Below are 11,645 nucleotides of genomic sequence, written 5' to 3'. Positions count from 1 at the left end.
ACTGCTGTTAACTATAATCCAAAGCCCACGATTATATCAGAAGATATCGAAATTGAAACTTTAAATAAATTTTATTCACGTTTCGACACAGCAAACAAATTTGATATTGAAAATGAAAAACATAAATTAGACAGGGCTTTGGAAGATGAAATGACTATTGAGGTCAGTGAAGAGGAAACGAGATTCGTATTTTCGAAACTAAACGAGAGGAAGGCTGCTGGGCCGGATGGATTGAAAGGAAAACTATTAAAAGAATGTGCCCATCAGCTTTCCCCCATTTATACACATATTTTTAACTGGTCCCTCCAATGCGTTTCGATCCCTGAAATTTGGAAAACTTCAAAAATGATTCCTGTTCCAAAAAAAGAAAAACTTGAAACTATGAACGATCTCAGACCTGTTGCACTGACTTCAATAGTCATGAAATCTTTAGAAAAACTTGTTCTTGTTAAAATTAGGAATCAGTTTATGCCATTGAGTGATAGTCATCAATTTGCTTACAAACCAGGACGTGGCGTAGAGGATGCCATTTTGCTGTTTACAAACAACATCTACAGGCATCTAGATCACGCTAGGAGCTATTGCAGATTGCATTTCGCAGATTTTTCTTCAGCGTTCAATACAATGCAACCTCAGTTGGTTGTTCAAAAATTGACTAGTCTGAATTTAAACAAGTATATAATTGCTTGGGTGCTCGAATTTCTTACGGAGAGAGCACAATATGTTCAATTAGGACAAAACAAATCTTCCTGTATAACTACAAATACTGGTGATCCTCAAGGGTGTGTATTGTCCCCTGTATTATTCACAATATACACGAATGACTGTAGAAGTCAAAACCTGAGTGTACCTTTAATAAAGTTTGCAGATGACACCGCTCTTCAAGGCCTCATAACAAATGGCAACGAAGTGGCTTATAGGCAAGAAATTGATAGATTTGTGTCTTGGTGTGATGCCCACCACCTAGAGCTTAACATAAGCAAGACAAAGGAGCTAGTGATTGACTTTAGGAGAGTGAAGGAACCGATAGAACCGTTAAAATTAAAGGACCAATTCGTCCAGCGAGTTCCTCACTACAAATACCTTGGTGTAACGATTGATGACAGGCTCAAGTGGGATGAACACTTGAAAATAATTAGGCATAAGATGTGCAGACGTACATATTTTTTATCAAAACTCTCTCAGTTTAGAATAGATAAAACCCTCTGCACATTATTTTATAGAGCAGTAATCGAAAGTGTTTTGTCATTTTGGATAACAGCTTGGGGAGGCAATTGCTTAGCAGTGGAAAGGAACAAAATAAATTCAAATATTAAAAAAATCCATTAAACGCTATATAAATGATGTTGACGATGTATATCTTTTATACGAGAAATTTTGTATAAATAAAATAACTAAAATATTAAATGACCAGTATCATCCACTAAGACCATCAGTTATTATGTCAGAAAGAAGTGGTCGCCCTTTCTCTATTTCAACGAAAACAGAGAGACACCGAAAATCTTTTCTGCCGTCCAGTATTAGGCATTATAACAACAAGCAATAACCATTTTTTATAATTATTCTCATTTTTACTTTTATATAGACGTCTAAATATTAATTTATTAATTTATTTGTTTTGCAATCTTTTCAATTTTCAATTTATGGTGACAGTTTTAACTATTTAACAGTGTTGAAATTATTCATATTATAAAGCGCAGCTCTGGTTATAGAGCTGCTCCTTTTTAAAAATATAATATACATCCTATTTCCATTGTATTTTTATCTTATTGTGTAAATTATAACACGTCTGTACAAAAAATTTCCTTTTTGGGATGCAATAAAGTATTATTATATTATTATTATTATTATTATTATTATTATTATTATTATTATTATTATTATTATTATTATTATTATTATTATTATTATTATTATTATTATTATATTATTATTATTGGAACTAGACTTTATCTTTCAATTAAACGCTCACCATCCCTCAGAAGAAATATATTTCGGAAGCAATATTTTTCTTCCACTTTCTATATTCATCTTCCAACATCCACATCCATTCATTATAACATACCGAACACAAAATACGTTCTTATCATGCAGATCTTTATCTTTCTAGTGTAGACCCGTCTATATTATTATGATATGATTTGTCTGTACTGCAAATTATCTGTATAAGGTTAATCAAGGATTAAGTGGCTCACTGATAATACACGTGTACTAGAAAGCAAAAAATAAAGCAAACTGTAAAAAGTAATAAACTAAAATGAATAAAACAGCTTCAAAAAAAAGAACAAAATACTCAACACGGTGAGTTTGGGATCAAAACCCTTCTTCAGCCAACGACAAAAAAAAAAAAAAAACTCCAATAAAAATCATAAGTACACTACTAAAAACCAGATTATTATATTAGTTTTATTTTTTTATTTTTTGTGTGTGTTTTGGTGTTAGCTGAAAAGGGTTTTGAGCCCGAAACGTTCGTGTTTGGTATGTTGTACTTTTTTGAAGCTGTTATAAATTCATTTTTGTTTATTACTTTTTACAGTCCACAGCGTCTAGCAGCTTAGTATCACTTTGACTTGTATAAAGCAAACTGAATCATTGGATTTCATCATTCATAACAAGTATCCTCACTAGTTACTAACATCCAACCATTTAAATTTTATTTCACAATTTTATCCCTAGCAGTATGTAGATACGATTAACAGTCAGCTATAAATGTAGCAAGTACTCAAAGTAATAAAATAGATTATTAAGGATCCCAGCAAGACGCCAAATGATGTTTATATTATACAGACGGAGTCCCATTGGTAGCTCAGTTGGTAGAGCACTCGCTTCACATGCAAAGGGACCGAGCTCCATCCCGAATGACCTCGATTTTTTTTATCTGATCACCCCCCCCCCCCCCGTGCCCCCGGCAGTTACTGGCTCTGTTAGATATGGAGAAAATACTTTGCGATAAACTAGTATCTTATCCAAAGGTAACGAGCAATTACTAGTGTCTGTTTCCCGCCGCAATAACCGGGATAAGGTCCAGCCATATGGGCCCGCAGGCCTTGGAGAACAAACAAACAACAACAAAAAAAAAAAATAAAAAAAATAAAAAAAAAAATAAAGAGAAAGAGGTAGTTTGCGCAAACACTTATATTATATACTCATTTTTATTCGAATTTATGTTATAAAAACTCAAATGAATTTTTTTTTGAATTGTTTGCGGGAGTCTGTCAACAATACATCAATGTATATAATATTATATCTCTACGCCACAACATGTAGGCAACCAGTCCATAAAAGTAAGTTCTTTTATCTATTAGTTATTTGGGTTTTGTTTTTATGAAACACTGGCTATTATTTTCAGTTGTCAAACATTTATTGATATGGAAATTTTATACAAAAGCTATCCCTATGAAAGTATTGTTTTTGATCCATTGTCTTTATTTGGTATCTTTGTTGTAACCTTCATCTATTTTTTTTTTTTAAAGTTGTTTGACATTCGTTGATCTTTATTATAGATCTTGAATAGATGTCAAAATGGGAAAAACCTGGTAATGAAGAAAAAATCGATTAAAATTTTTCAACTAAAAATTATGAGTGTTTACGTTGTATGTCCATTAATAAAACCCGACAGGGGCAATATCACGAGAAAATGCCTTTCAACATTTAGCTAAAGCAGTTTTTGCTCCATAGATCGACCAATAGCTTGTTAAAAATTCTTAAGCCCAATACGTGGAGGTCTCAGGTTTTAGAACCCATTACAGACAATGAGTGTGTATGTGAGTGTGTGTGTGTGTGTGTGTGTGTGTGTGTGAGGGAGTGTAATTTTATTCGATGGTTCAATAACAACGTGTACATATTATAAAGTCTGATAGCCGGACACAATTATGGGCTTGATTTAACATTGTTACAACGGATGATATTTTGTTTTGGTTTGAACGTATTTCGATAGCAATTGCAGTTATCAGGTAAAAGGTGTTTGGCCAAATCGTAAAATGCTCTCTGTCAGTGTATAGCAGTATCGCCGAGCCATAATGAGCAAAACAACTATTGTTTTCTACTGATACTTAATGCAGGTTTGATTTTTAAACTTTGAATAACCATGGGTAAATATGCTGGGACTGGAGGAGAGATATTTTCGTTTATTCATCGTTCAGCCTAACAAATGTGACCTACCTTCTCAAACTGGTATTGTGTCGGAGTGATTTAGCTGTTACTTTTTGGACAAAGTTTTTATGTTTCTTCTTCTTCTTCCTTTACTTGCAGTCCACATTTGGCGTATTGTCGCAAGTTTTACATAAGCAATATTTAATAGTGTGAATGACATTGTTGTATAGGGAATGAGATTAGCGGAAGAGTAGCGTTATTTGATTGGACGTCACCTTACAGAGAGAACGTCAATTTGGTTTTGAAGTGTCTCAAGCCGCTTTCACTGGAAGCGAGGATGAGACACGCTTGCGCACAACCAACACGACGTTCTCTCTCTAATAACTTTTCCGCCGGTGACGTCACAGACTATGGGTGACGTCCAATCAAGGGACGCTACTCTGCCGCTAATCTCATTCCCTATTTTGTGGTATTCTTATAAAATGATCCAAATCATGTGCTTCCACCGCGTCTTCAGTGAGGTTATTCCAAATTCGAATAGTTGATGACAGAAAGGATTGCATATGACTTTGTAATCTCGAACTTGGTGTTAGGTATCATTGGTCGTGATCCCTCGTTCTGAAATTGATGGTCTTGGTTACAGTTAGTTAATTGGTTTCTACTTCTACCAAATAGATCGTTGAGCATCTTATAAAACATTTGTTACTTAAGCTCATTTTTTTCTTTCCTCGAGTGTTGTCGACCCCAAGTTCTTAACAATGCCAGTTTTGCTTATGGTTGTTCTGTAATCACCAGTGACCTTACGAGCTGCCTTCCGCTGCACCATTTCAATTCTTTTCTTCTTTTTTCTCTCTTTCACTAGGTCCAAAACCACCGAGGCATACTCAACGATGGGTCGTATTAGCGTTTTATAACAAGTTTCTTTTATTTTTTGGGAACAATTGCCTAGGTTCTTTTTTTTTATGAGAGAATTGGTGTTGTTTGAATTTTTAGAGAGAATGTTTCTTTGGATACCATAATAATAGAATTTGCTGAGTAGGCGCTCGTAGGGAACATTGTCAAATGCCTTTGAACAGTCTAAGAGCATGCAATCAATTTGTTTGCCTTTATTCAATTTGTTTGATAAGTTTTGAAGAGTATTTATGAGCTATGTTTCACATGAGCACTTCTTTCTAAAACCGTGTTGATAATAAGTTATTAGTTTCAATGTGGATAATGACGTGACTAAGTAAAATATGCTCCGTTAGTTTGATGCATATGCAGTTAAGATACACAGGGCGATAGTTCTCAGCTTTTGTTTTTATCTCCTTTCCTGTATAACGATACAACAGGTCTCTTTCCATTGACTTGGAGTCATTCCCTCAGTAAGTAAGCGAATCACGAAAAATAACTAACTGGTGGTGCAATTTCATGAGCGAGTTCTTTTATGAATCTTTTTGAGATATCATCGGGCCCTGTTGCTTTGTATGGGTTGATGTTATTGAGTAGTTTAATCACTCCTACTTCGTTGATATCAATTTGAGGGAATGGGCCAGGAGTACTTTCTATGAGCTCAGGCAAGTTATTGTTGTTCTCTGTCTACGTACAGAGGCGAATTGTTTATTTGAGTCACTGTGTAATATATTATCTTTCCTATTTGGTACCACACCCAATTGGTCACGTTTTTTTTTTTTTTTTTGCTCTTGATAAATGCCCTGCATTTATTAGGGTTTGACTGATGGTTTTCTGTGAGCATTGATACGAGTTATATGCTAAACGACATTCTGATTGAGTTTCTTTCCTAAGTTTCTTGACCAAGTCCGTCTTCCTCGGCATTTAATTTTTTTCGCCCTTCTAAATGCTCTTTTCCTATTCCTCGAACGTTGTTTTATGTTTGAGTTTATCTAAGATTGATTATAGCGATCAGTAGTCATTTTGGGGAGAGATGTGCTTATCCATCATGCTTAGGATGTTTTTGTAAACTATCGCCATATTGATTTCAGTATTTTCGTTAAAATCAGTTCAAAAAGTGTCAGCAAATTGCTGCATGCTTCGTTTCAACGTTAAAATATCTGCACCGTTCCAGAGGTATATTTTTCTTTTTGGCGGATTGCGGTAAGTGCTTGGGATTTTGATTCAATGAAGGTAATGCAGTCATGATTACAGACCAGACAGAGGGGCTTTTGTTCGTTTGTCATGATCACTTATACCCGGCTTGGGTCTACAGGCAGTCACCAGATTCGGGTGGTTCGAGAAAAAATTCAAGGGTGTTATTCTTTTTAGTAGGGAAGTCTACAATTTGACTAAACCAAAGTTCTAATTTCATATCTAGAACTAATTCGCGTTAAATTCAACGGGATATTTATTCCCAATGATTGAATTGGTTTTCCAGTTTATATCAGGTATCTATTCCCAATGATTGAATTGGTTTTCCAGTTTATATCAGGTATCTATTCCAAATGATTGAATTGGTTTTCCAGTTTATATCAGGTATCTATTCCCAATGATTGAATTGGTTTTCCAGTTTATATCAGGTATCTATTCCCAATGATTGAATTGGTTTTCCAGTTTATATCAGGTATCTATTCCCAATGATTGAATTGGTTTTCCAGTTTATATCAGGTATCTATTCCCAATGATTGAAGTGGTTGTCCAGTTTATATCAGGTATCTATTCCCAATGATTTAATTGGTTTTCCAGTTTATATCAGGTAAATTAACAACACCTCCTAACCAAATGGCCGAATATTTAGGCCCTAAATGCGTGCTCGAGTATCTTTATATCATTACGCAAAAGAGCAGTATATTCCTTTATTTGAGGACAAGAGGTATAGTCTCGTGATGTGACTGAAACTAAAATCATATATTGCTGGTCATTTTAATTTTAAATTCAAGTTTCAACATCTTCTTGTCCCCAGCATAACATTGGGTTTGTTTGTTTTTTGTTTGTTGAGGCCGTGGGTTACAATAAAATCAAATTTAAAAAAAAATAAAAAATTATAAAGCAGAATAGTTATGTTACGGGGTGTCACGATCAATATTCGCCTTCTTTCAAGTCTTCTATTTCTTCTCTATTTTTCTTTTATATGCATCATTGATGGACGACTTCGAGGAAGTCTCAGGTTTGAGAGTTTTTGCCAAGATATATTATAGTATGCCCTTCCGCCACGACATCATAAGATATCGTCGCCAAGGCATTCCATGAAGGAAAATAGATAATTCATCAAACAAGATGTCTGATGTCAACAGGAATCATACATGTTGTCTTGTCCAAGTGAGCAAATTGGGGGTTAATATTCTAGCCAAAGGAAAAAAACGAAAATGCTTGAAGCAGGGCTCGAACCCGGGACCTTCTGGGTCACAGTGCAATGACTTAACCACTCGGCCGCTTCGCCTCCCAAGATAAGGGTAATTTAAATAAATCGATATTAGTAGGGCGAGTTTCCTGGCCATAATATTTTTAAATACATTTACGTGAATTTCCAGAGTACATCAGGTAACTGGTTAAACTGCTTCAATAAACCAATCGATTCAATGGTGGCCGTTTATAGCGTGCAACTTTATATTTCACACAGTAATATAGTTTCTTCTTTGATTCCGTAAGGTGTAATTTGCATTGTCTACAAAGCAGATCCTTGTTCCAATATTCAACAAGAAAAGGAGGAGTTAATGTCCGCACTTCTAACCCCATTGAAGGACAGTCATAAAAGCAACCGAGCCAGAGATTGTCTTCAGGGCGATGACCATGTCGGCTAATAGCTTGTTGAAACAGCCGTTTTGGACAAATCAGCGTTAGATTTCATTCAAGCAAATAAGCTAATGGCGAAACGCTTGAGTCCTGTTATGTTGTAAAGGGCGACCCGAAACTCATAAATGACAGGAGGAATTAAATTGTAGCGGAAATAGTTGTTCTATTCTTCTGTTTGTGAGACGGTAAACCTTACACGTAATCAACAATAACAACAATTCAAGGTTGGTCTTGATAACAATGTGAAAACGATTTGTGGTCAGTTTACTGGTTCGCGAGAAGTTGGGTCCATTGTTATTATACAATCTACGCCTGTATCCAATACGACACGGAACCGACGGTCATAGAGCAAATAAGCAAATTGATGCTGTGTGTTTAGGTAAAATATTCACAACATCCACCAGCCGGATATAACACCAGGGCAGTGTGGTTTTGCTTCATACCCGAAAAGTACCGAGTTCGATCACCGCCGCTGTGGTGTGTGGCCTTGACCAAGTCACCTCTCCCCAGCTCATTTTGCGGCTGACGCCTGGGCTATTCCAGTCTTCCCTTGGAATAGACCCTAGAGACAAATTTCCCCTATAGATAGTATGAAGGTAACATCACTCAGGTCTTTGTTATTGCTTTTTGTCATCCACGTTTATGAGTAATTCTCACTAAACTGTATTAACCAGACTATAAGATTCAAGGTTACACATAGTTTGTGTGTTGGTCAGTTATACTTCCGGATGGCAATGTTGTGAGCTTCTTCTAGTATACTATATATAGAATGAATAAAGGGAATTTTATTGCTTTTACAATTCTTTTTATTTATTCATAACTTATCAACACACAAAACTGTGTGTAACCTTGAAGTTTACAGTCTGATTGACATAATTTAGTGAGAAGTAATCACCAAATCGGGTGTCTAAAAACAATAAGAAAGAGCTGAGTGACGTCAATTTCGTTCCATCCATAAGTTGAGTGACTTTTTTAAGACCTGGTGCTTGTTGCTTATTGCTCAAAAAGTAATATAATATACGCCCTTTCGTTTTGGGGAAAATCCGATTTTACTATAATAGAAGCGTAATAGAAGAAATATTACGAGGCGTCCCTGTTATTCTTTGTATAATAAATGTAAGAGTTTAGGAAATATCCTTTTCTCCAGTTTCATGCCGTCTTGTTAGACTAAAAGTAGATTTTGACAAATAATGATCTCTTGATCACAATAATAATTCTCGAGTTCAAATCGTTAAATTCAATAAATAATCACAGCGATATAAACTTTAAATAAGATAATTATGATAAGATATAATATGAGTGAGGTCATCGGAGGATTTTATAATAAAAGTATTATTTGAAATTTCAAACTGTTTATCAATGCGCACTCCCAGGTCAGGCATCAGTCTTTGGATCTTGTTCAAAATCCCAAAGGTGGGTGTTCAAGAATGATAGAATATTTTTTTTAATCATGTCTACATTTAAGATCTTCTTCGTTTTCGGTAAAGGAAAGATTCGAAACGTCTATGAAGATGGGTCGTATCGTATTGTATCGTATCGATTAAGAGTAATGGGCTTTGATGTGCTATTATGTTCAGAGACGTTTCGTAAACGGAGATGACGTTAAAATGTTGACATAATGAATAAAGTATATCATTTTATAATGATATCTGTTTTCTATTTGTTTCTTATCTTTGTGTGTGTTTTTTTTAACGTTTTCTTGTTGTGGCAGTTTTAAGTCACCCTCCAAGTCACTGACTATCATAACAAATTTATCTCTCCCTGAGATTTAGAATGGAATGTACGTGAATATATCTACAAATAAAGACACATCGGTAATAAACCAAATAGTGTGGACAAAGATACAATAAAAGAAATGACAACAAAAAATAGATACATTAAAAAACAAACAAACAAAAACAAATCAGAAAACTAAAAAAAAAAAAACGCAGAAAAACAAACAAAGCAAACAATTAAAGAATAAACAAACAAACAAACAAAAAAGCAAGCAAGAAGCGAAAAACAAAAACGAACTCAAAACAAAGACAGATAGGACAAAGAATTGAATAAATGATCTTGGGTGAGTTTGCAAACACGTAAATGGTATTGTTTTCGGATCGGCAATTTATAATTAATCAACTTTGCAAAGTCTCTATCATATAACAAAAATTAATGTCTCTTTTGCATGACGACATGAAAAAGTCGGAAAAAGCGAATTAATTTTATGAATTAGACCTAAAATTGCTACAATTGATACTTCGAGTTCTCGTCGAAATTGTTTAAAATTGCAATAGATTTCGATGACGAATAAACATTTTAAAGAATATCTCAGAGAAGAACACCGAGTATTTGGTTATTCAATGCATCCTTAGAACATTTGTCTTTTTTATTTAAATTTTGGATAAATTTGTTTTAAAATTATAAGCTATCACCCCTGCGCAAACAATGCAATCATTATTTATTATTGTTCACAGATTGAAATGTCCTCATATAAATCGCGAACCACACCACTCATGTGTTTATCTATTTATTTTCTTCGTTACACACACAAACACACACACACACACACACACACACACATATATATATATATATATATATATATATGTGTGTGTGTGTGTGTGTGTGTGTGTGTGTGACTTAAATGAAAAAGACCGGAACGATGGTTGCAATAAAAAATTGTAAGTGTCTTTTCATTTACAATATATATATATATATATATATATATATATATATATATATATATATATATATATATATATACCTATATATATATTATATATATATATATATATATATATATATATATATATATATATATATATAACAAAAATCATGAAATAATAGTGCTAAACATTTTGATAAAAGGAGCTATTTATAAAACATTTCAAGTATAATTATGATCAACTTTTACAATATTGTTTCAAGCGGTAGCTCTCATCAGGAAGATTTCCCGATGAGAGCTAACGCTTGATAAATATTGTAAAAGTTGATCAAAATTATACTTGAAATGTTTTATATATATATATATATATATATATATATATATATATATATAATATGTATATATATATATATATATATATATATATAATATATGTATATGTATATATATATATATATATATATATATATATATATATATATATATTGAATCGTGTGTGATACAAATATATATATACATATGTTCGAATCCCGCTCTTAGCGACACAGTTATTGAGTTCTTGGAAAAGACTATTTACTTACATTCTCTCATATACTCAGGTGTAAAATTTGTTCCTAGCGATTAAAAGCATTGTCTCTTTCCGAAAAAAAAATTAATATTGCATAACAGGCGTCATGTCTCGTCCCATATCTTAAGTATTGCCGTTGGTTAGGGCCCCCTTATAAAGCGCTTTGAACACATTCAGTTGATATTGCGCAATATAAATGCTCACGTTTTCTTTAGTCTTTCAGAGCCATAAAGCCTAAAGAGCCAAATTTTATCCAGGTTTCTATAGCGTGAAACAACAAAAGCAGCTATTTGCTATCCTTTGGATCTCGCAAAGTACCTTCCACCAGATCTTCTTCTTCTTCTTCGTTCCCGTCACGTCACATGGTCAGTCCGGTCTGGTGAATGAAACCCACAGTGGTCCTGAGGTCGTCCTCACTGCCGTACAGCTTCTTTGAGTATGGGGTTGGATCAGGCCAGAAGTTCCTTCTCAACTGGTTGTACCTTGGACATTCCATTAGGACATGATGTCCATTTTCATTTTCAAGTCCGCAGTCACATTGTCCAGAGGCACCTGCTCTGGACATCCTCCACATATGTTCCTTTAACTGGTTGTGTCCAGTTCTCAGTCTGAAGA

The sequence above is a fragment of the Berghia stephanieae genome, chromosome 2 (assembly GCF_034508935.2).
Source record: "Berghia stephanieae isolate SIO BIC M18660-M18661 chromosome 2, UCSD_Bste_1.3, whole genome shotgun sequence".
In the NCBI taxonomy this organism is placed as follows: Eukaryota; Metazoa; Mollusca; class Gastropoda; order Nudibranchia; family Aeolidiidae; genus Berghia; species Berghia stephanieae.
Note: the sequence above shows the minus strand (reverse complement) of the source record.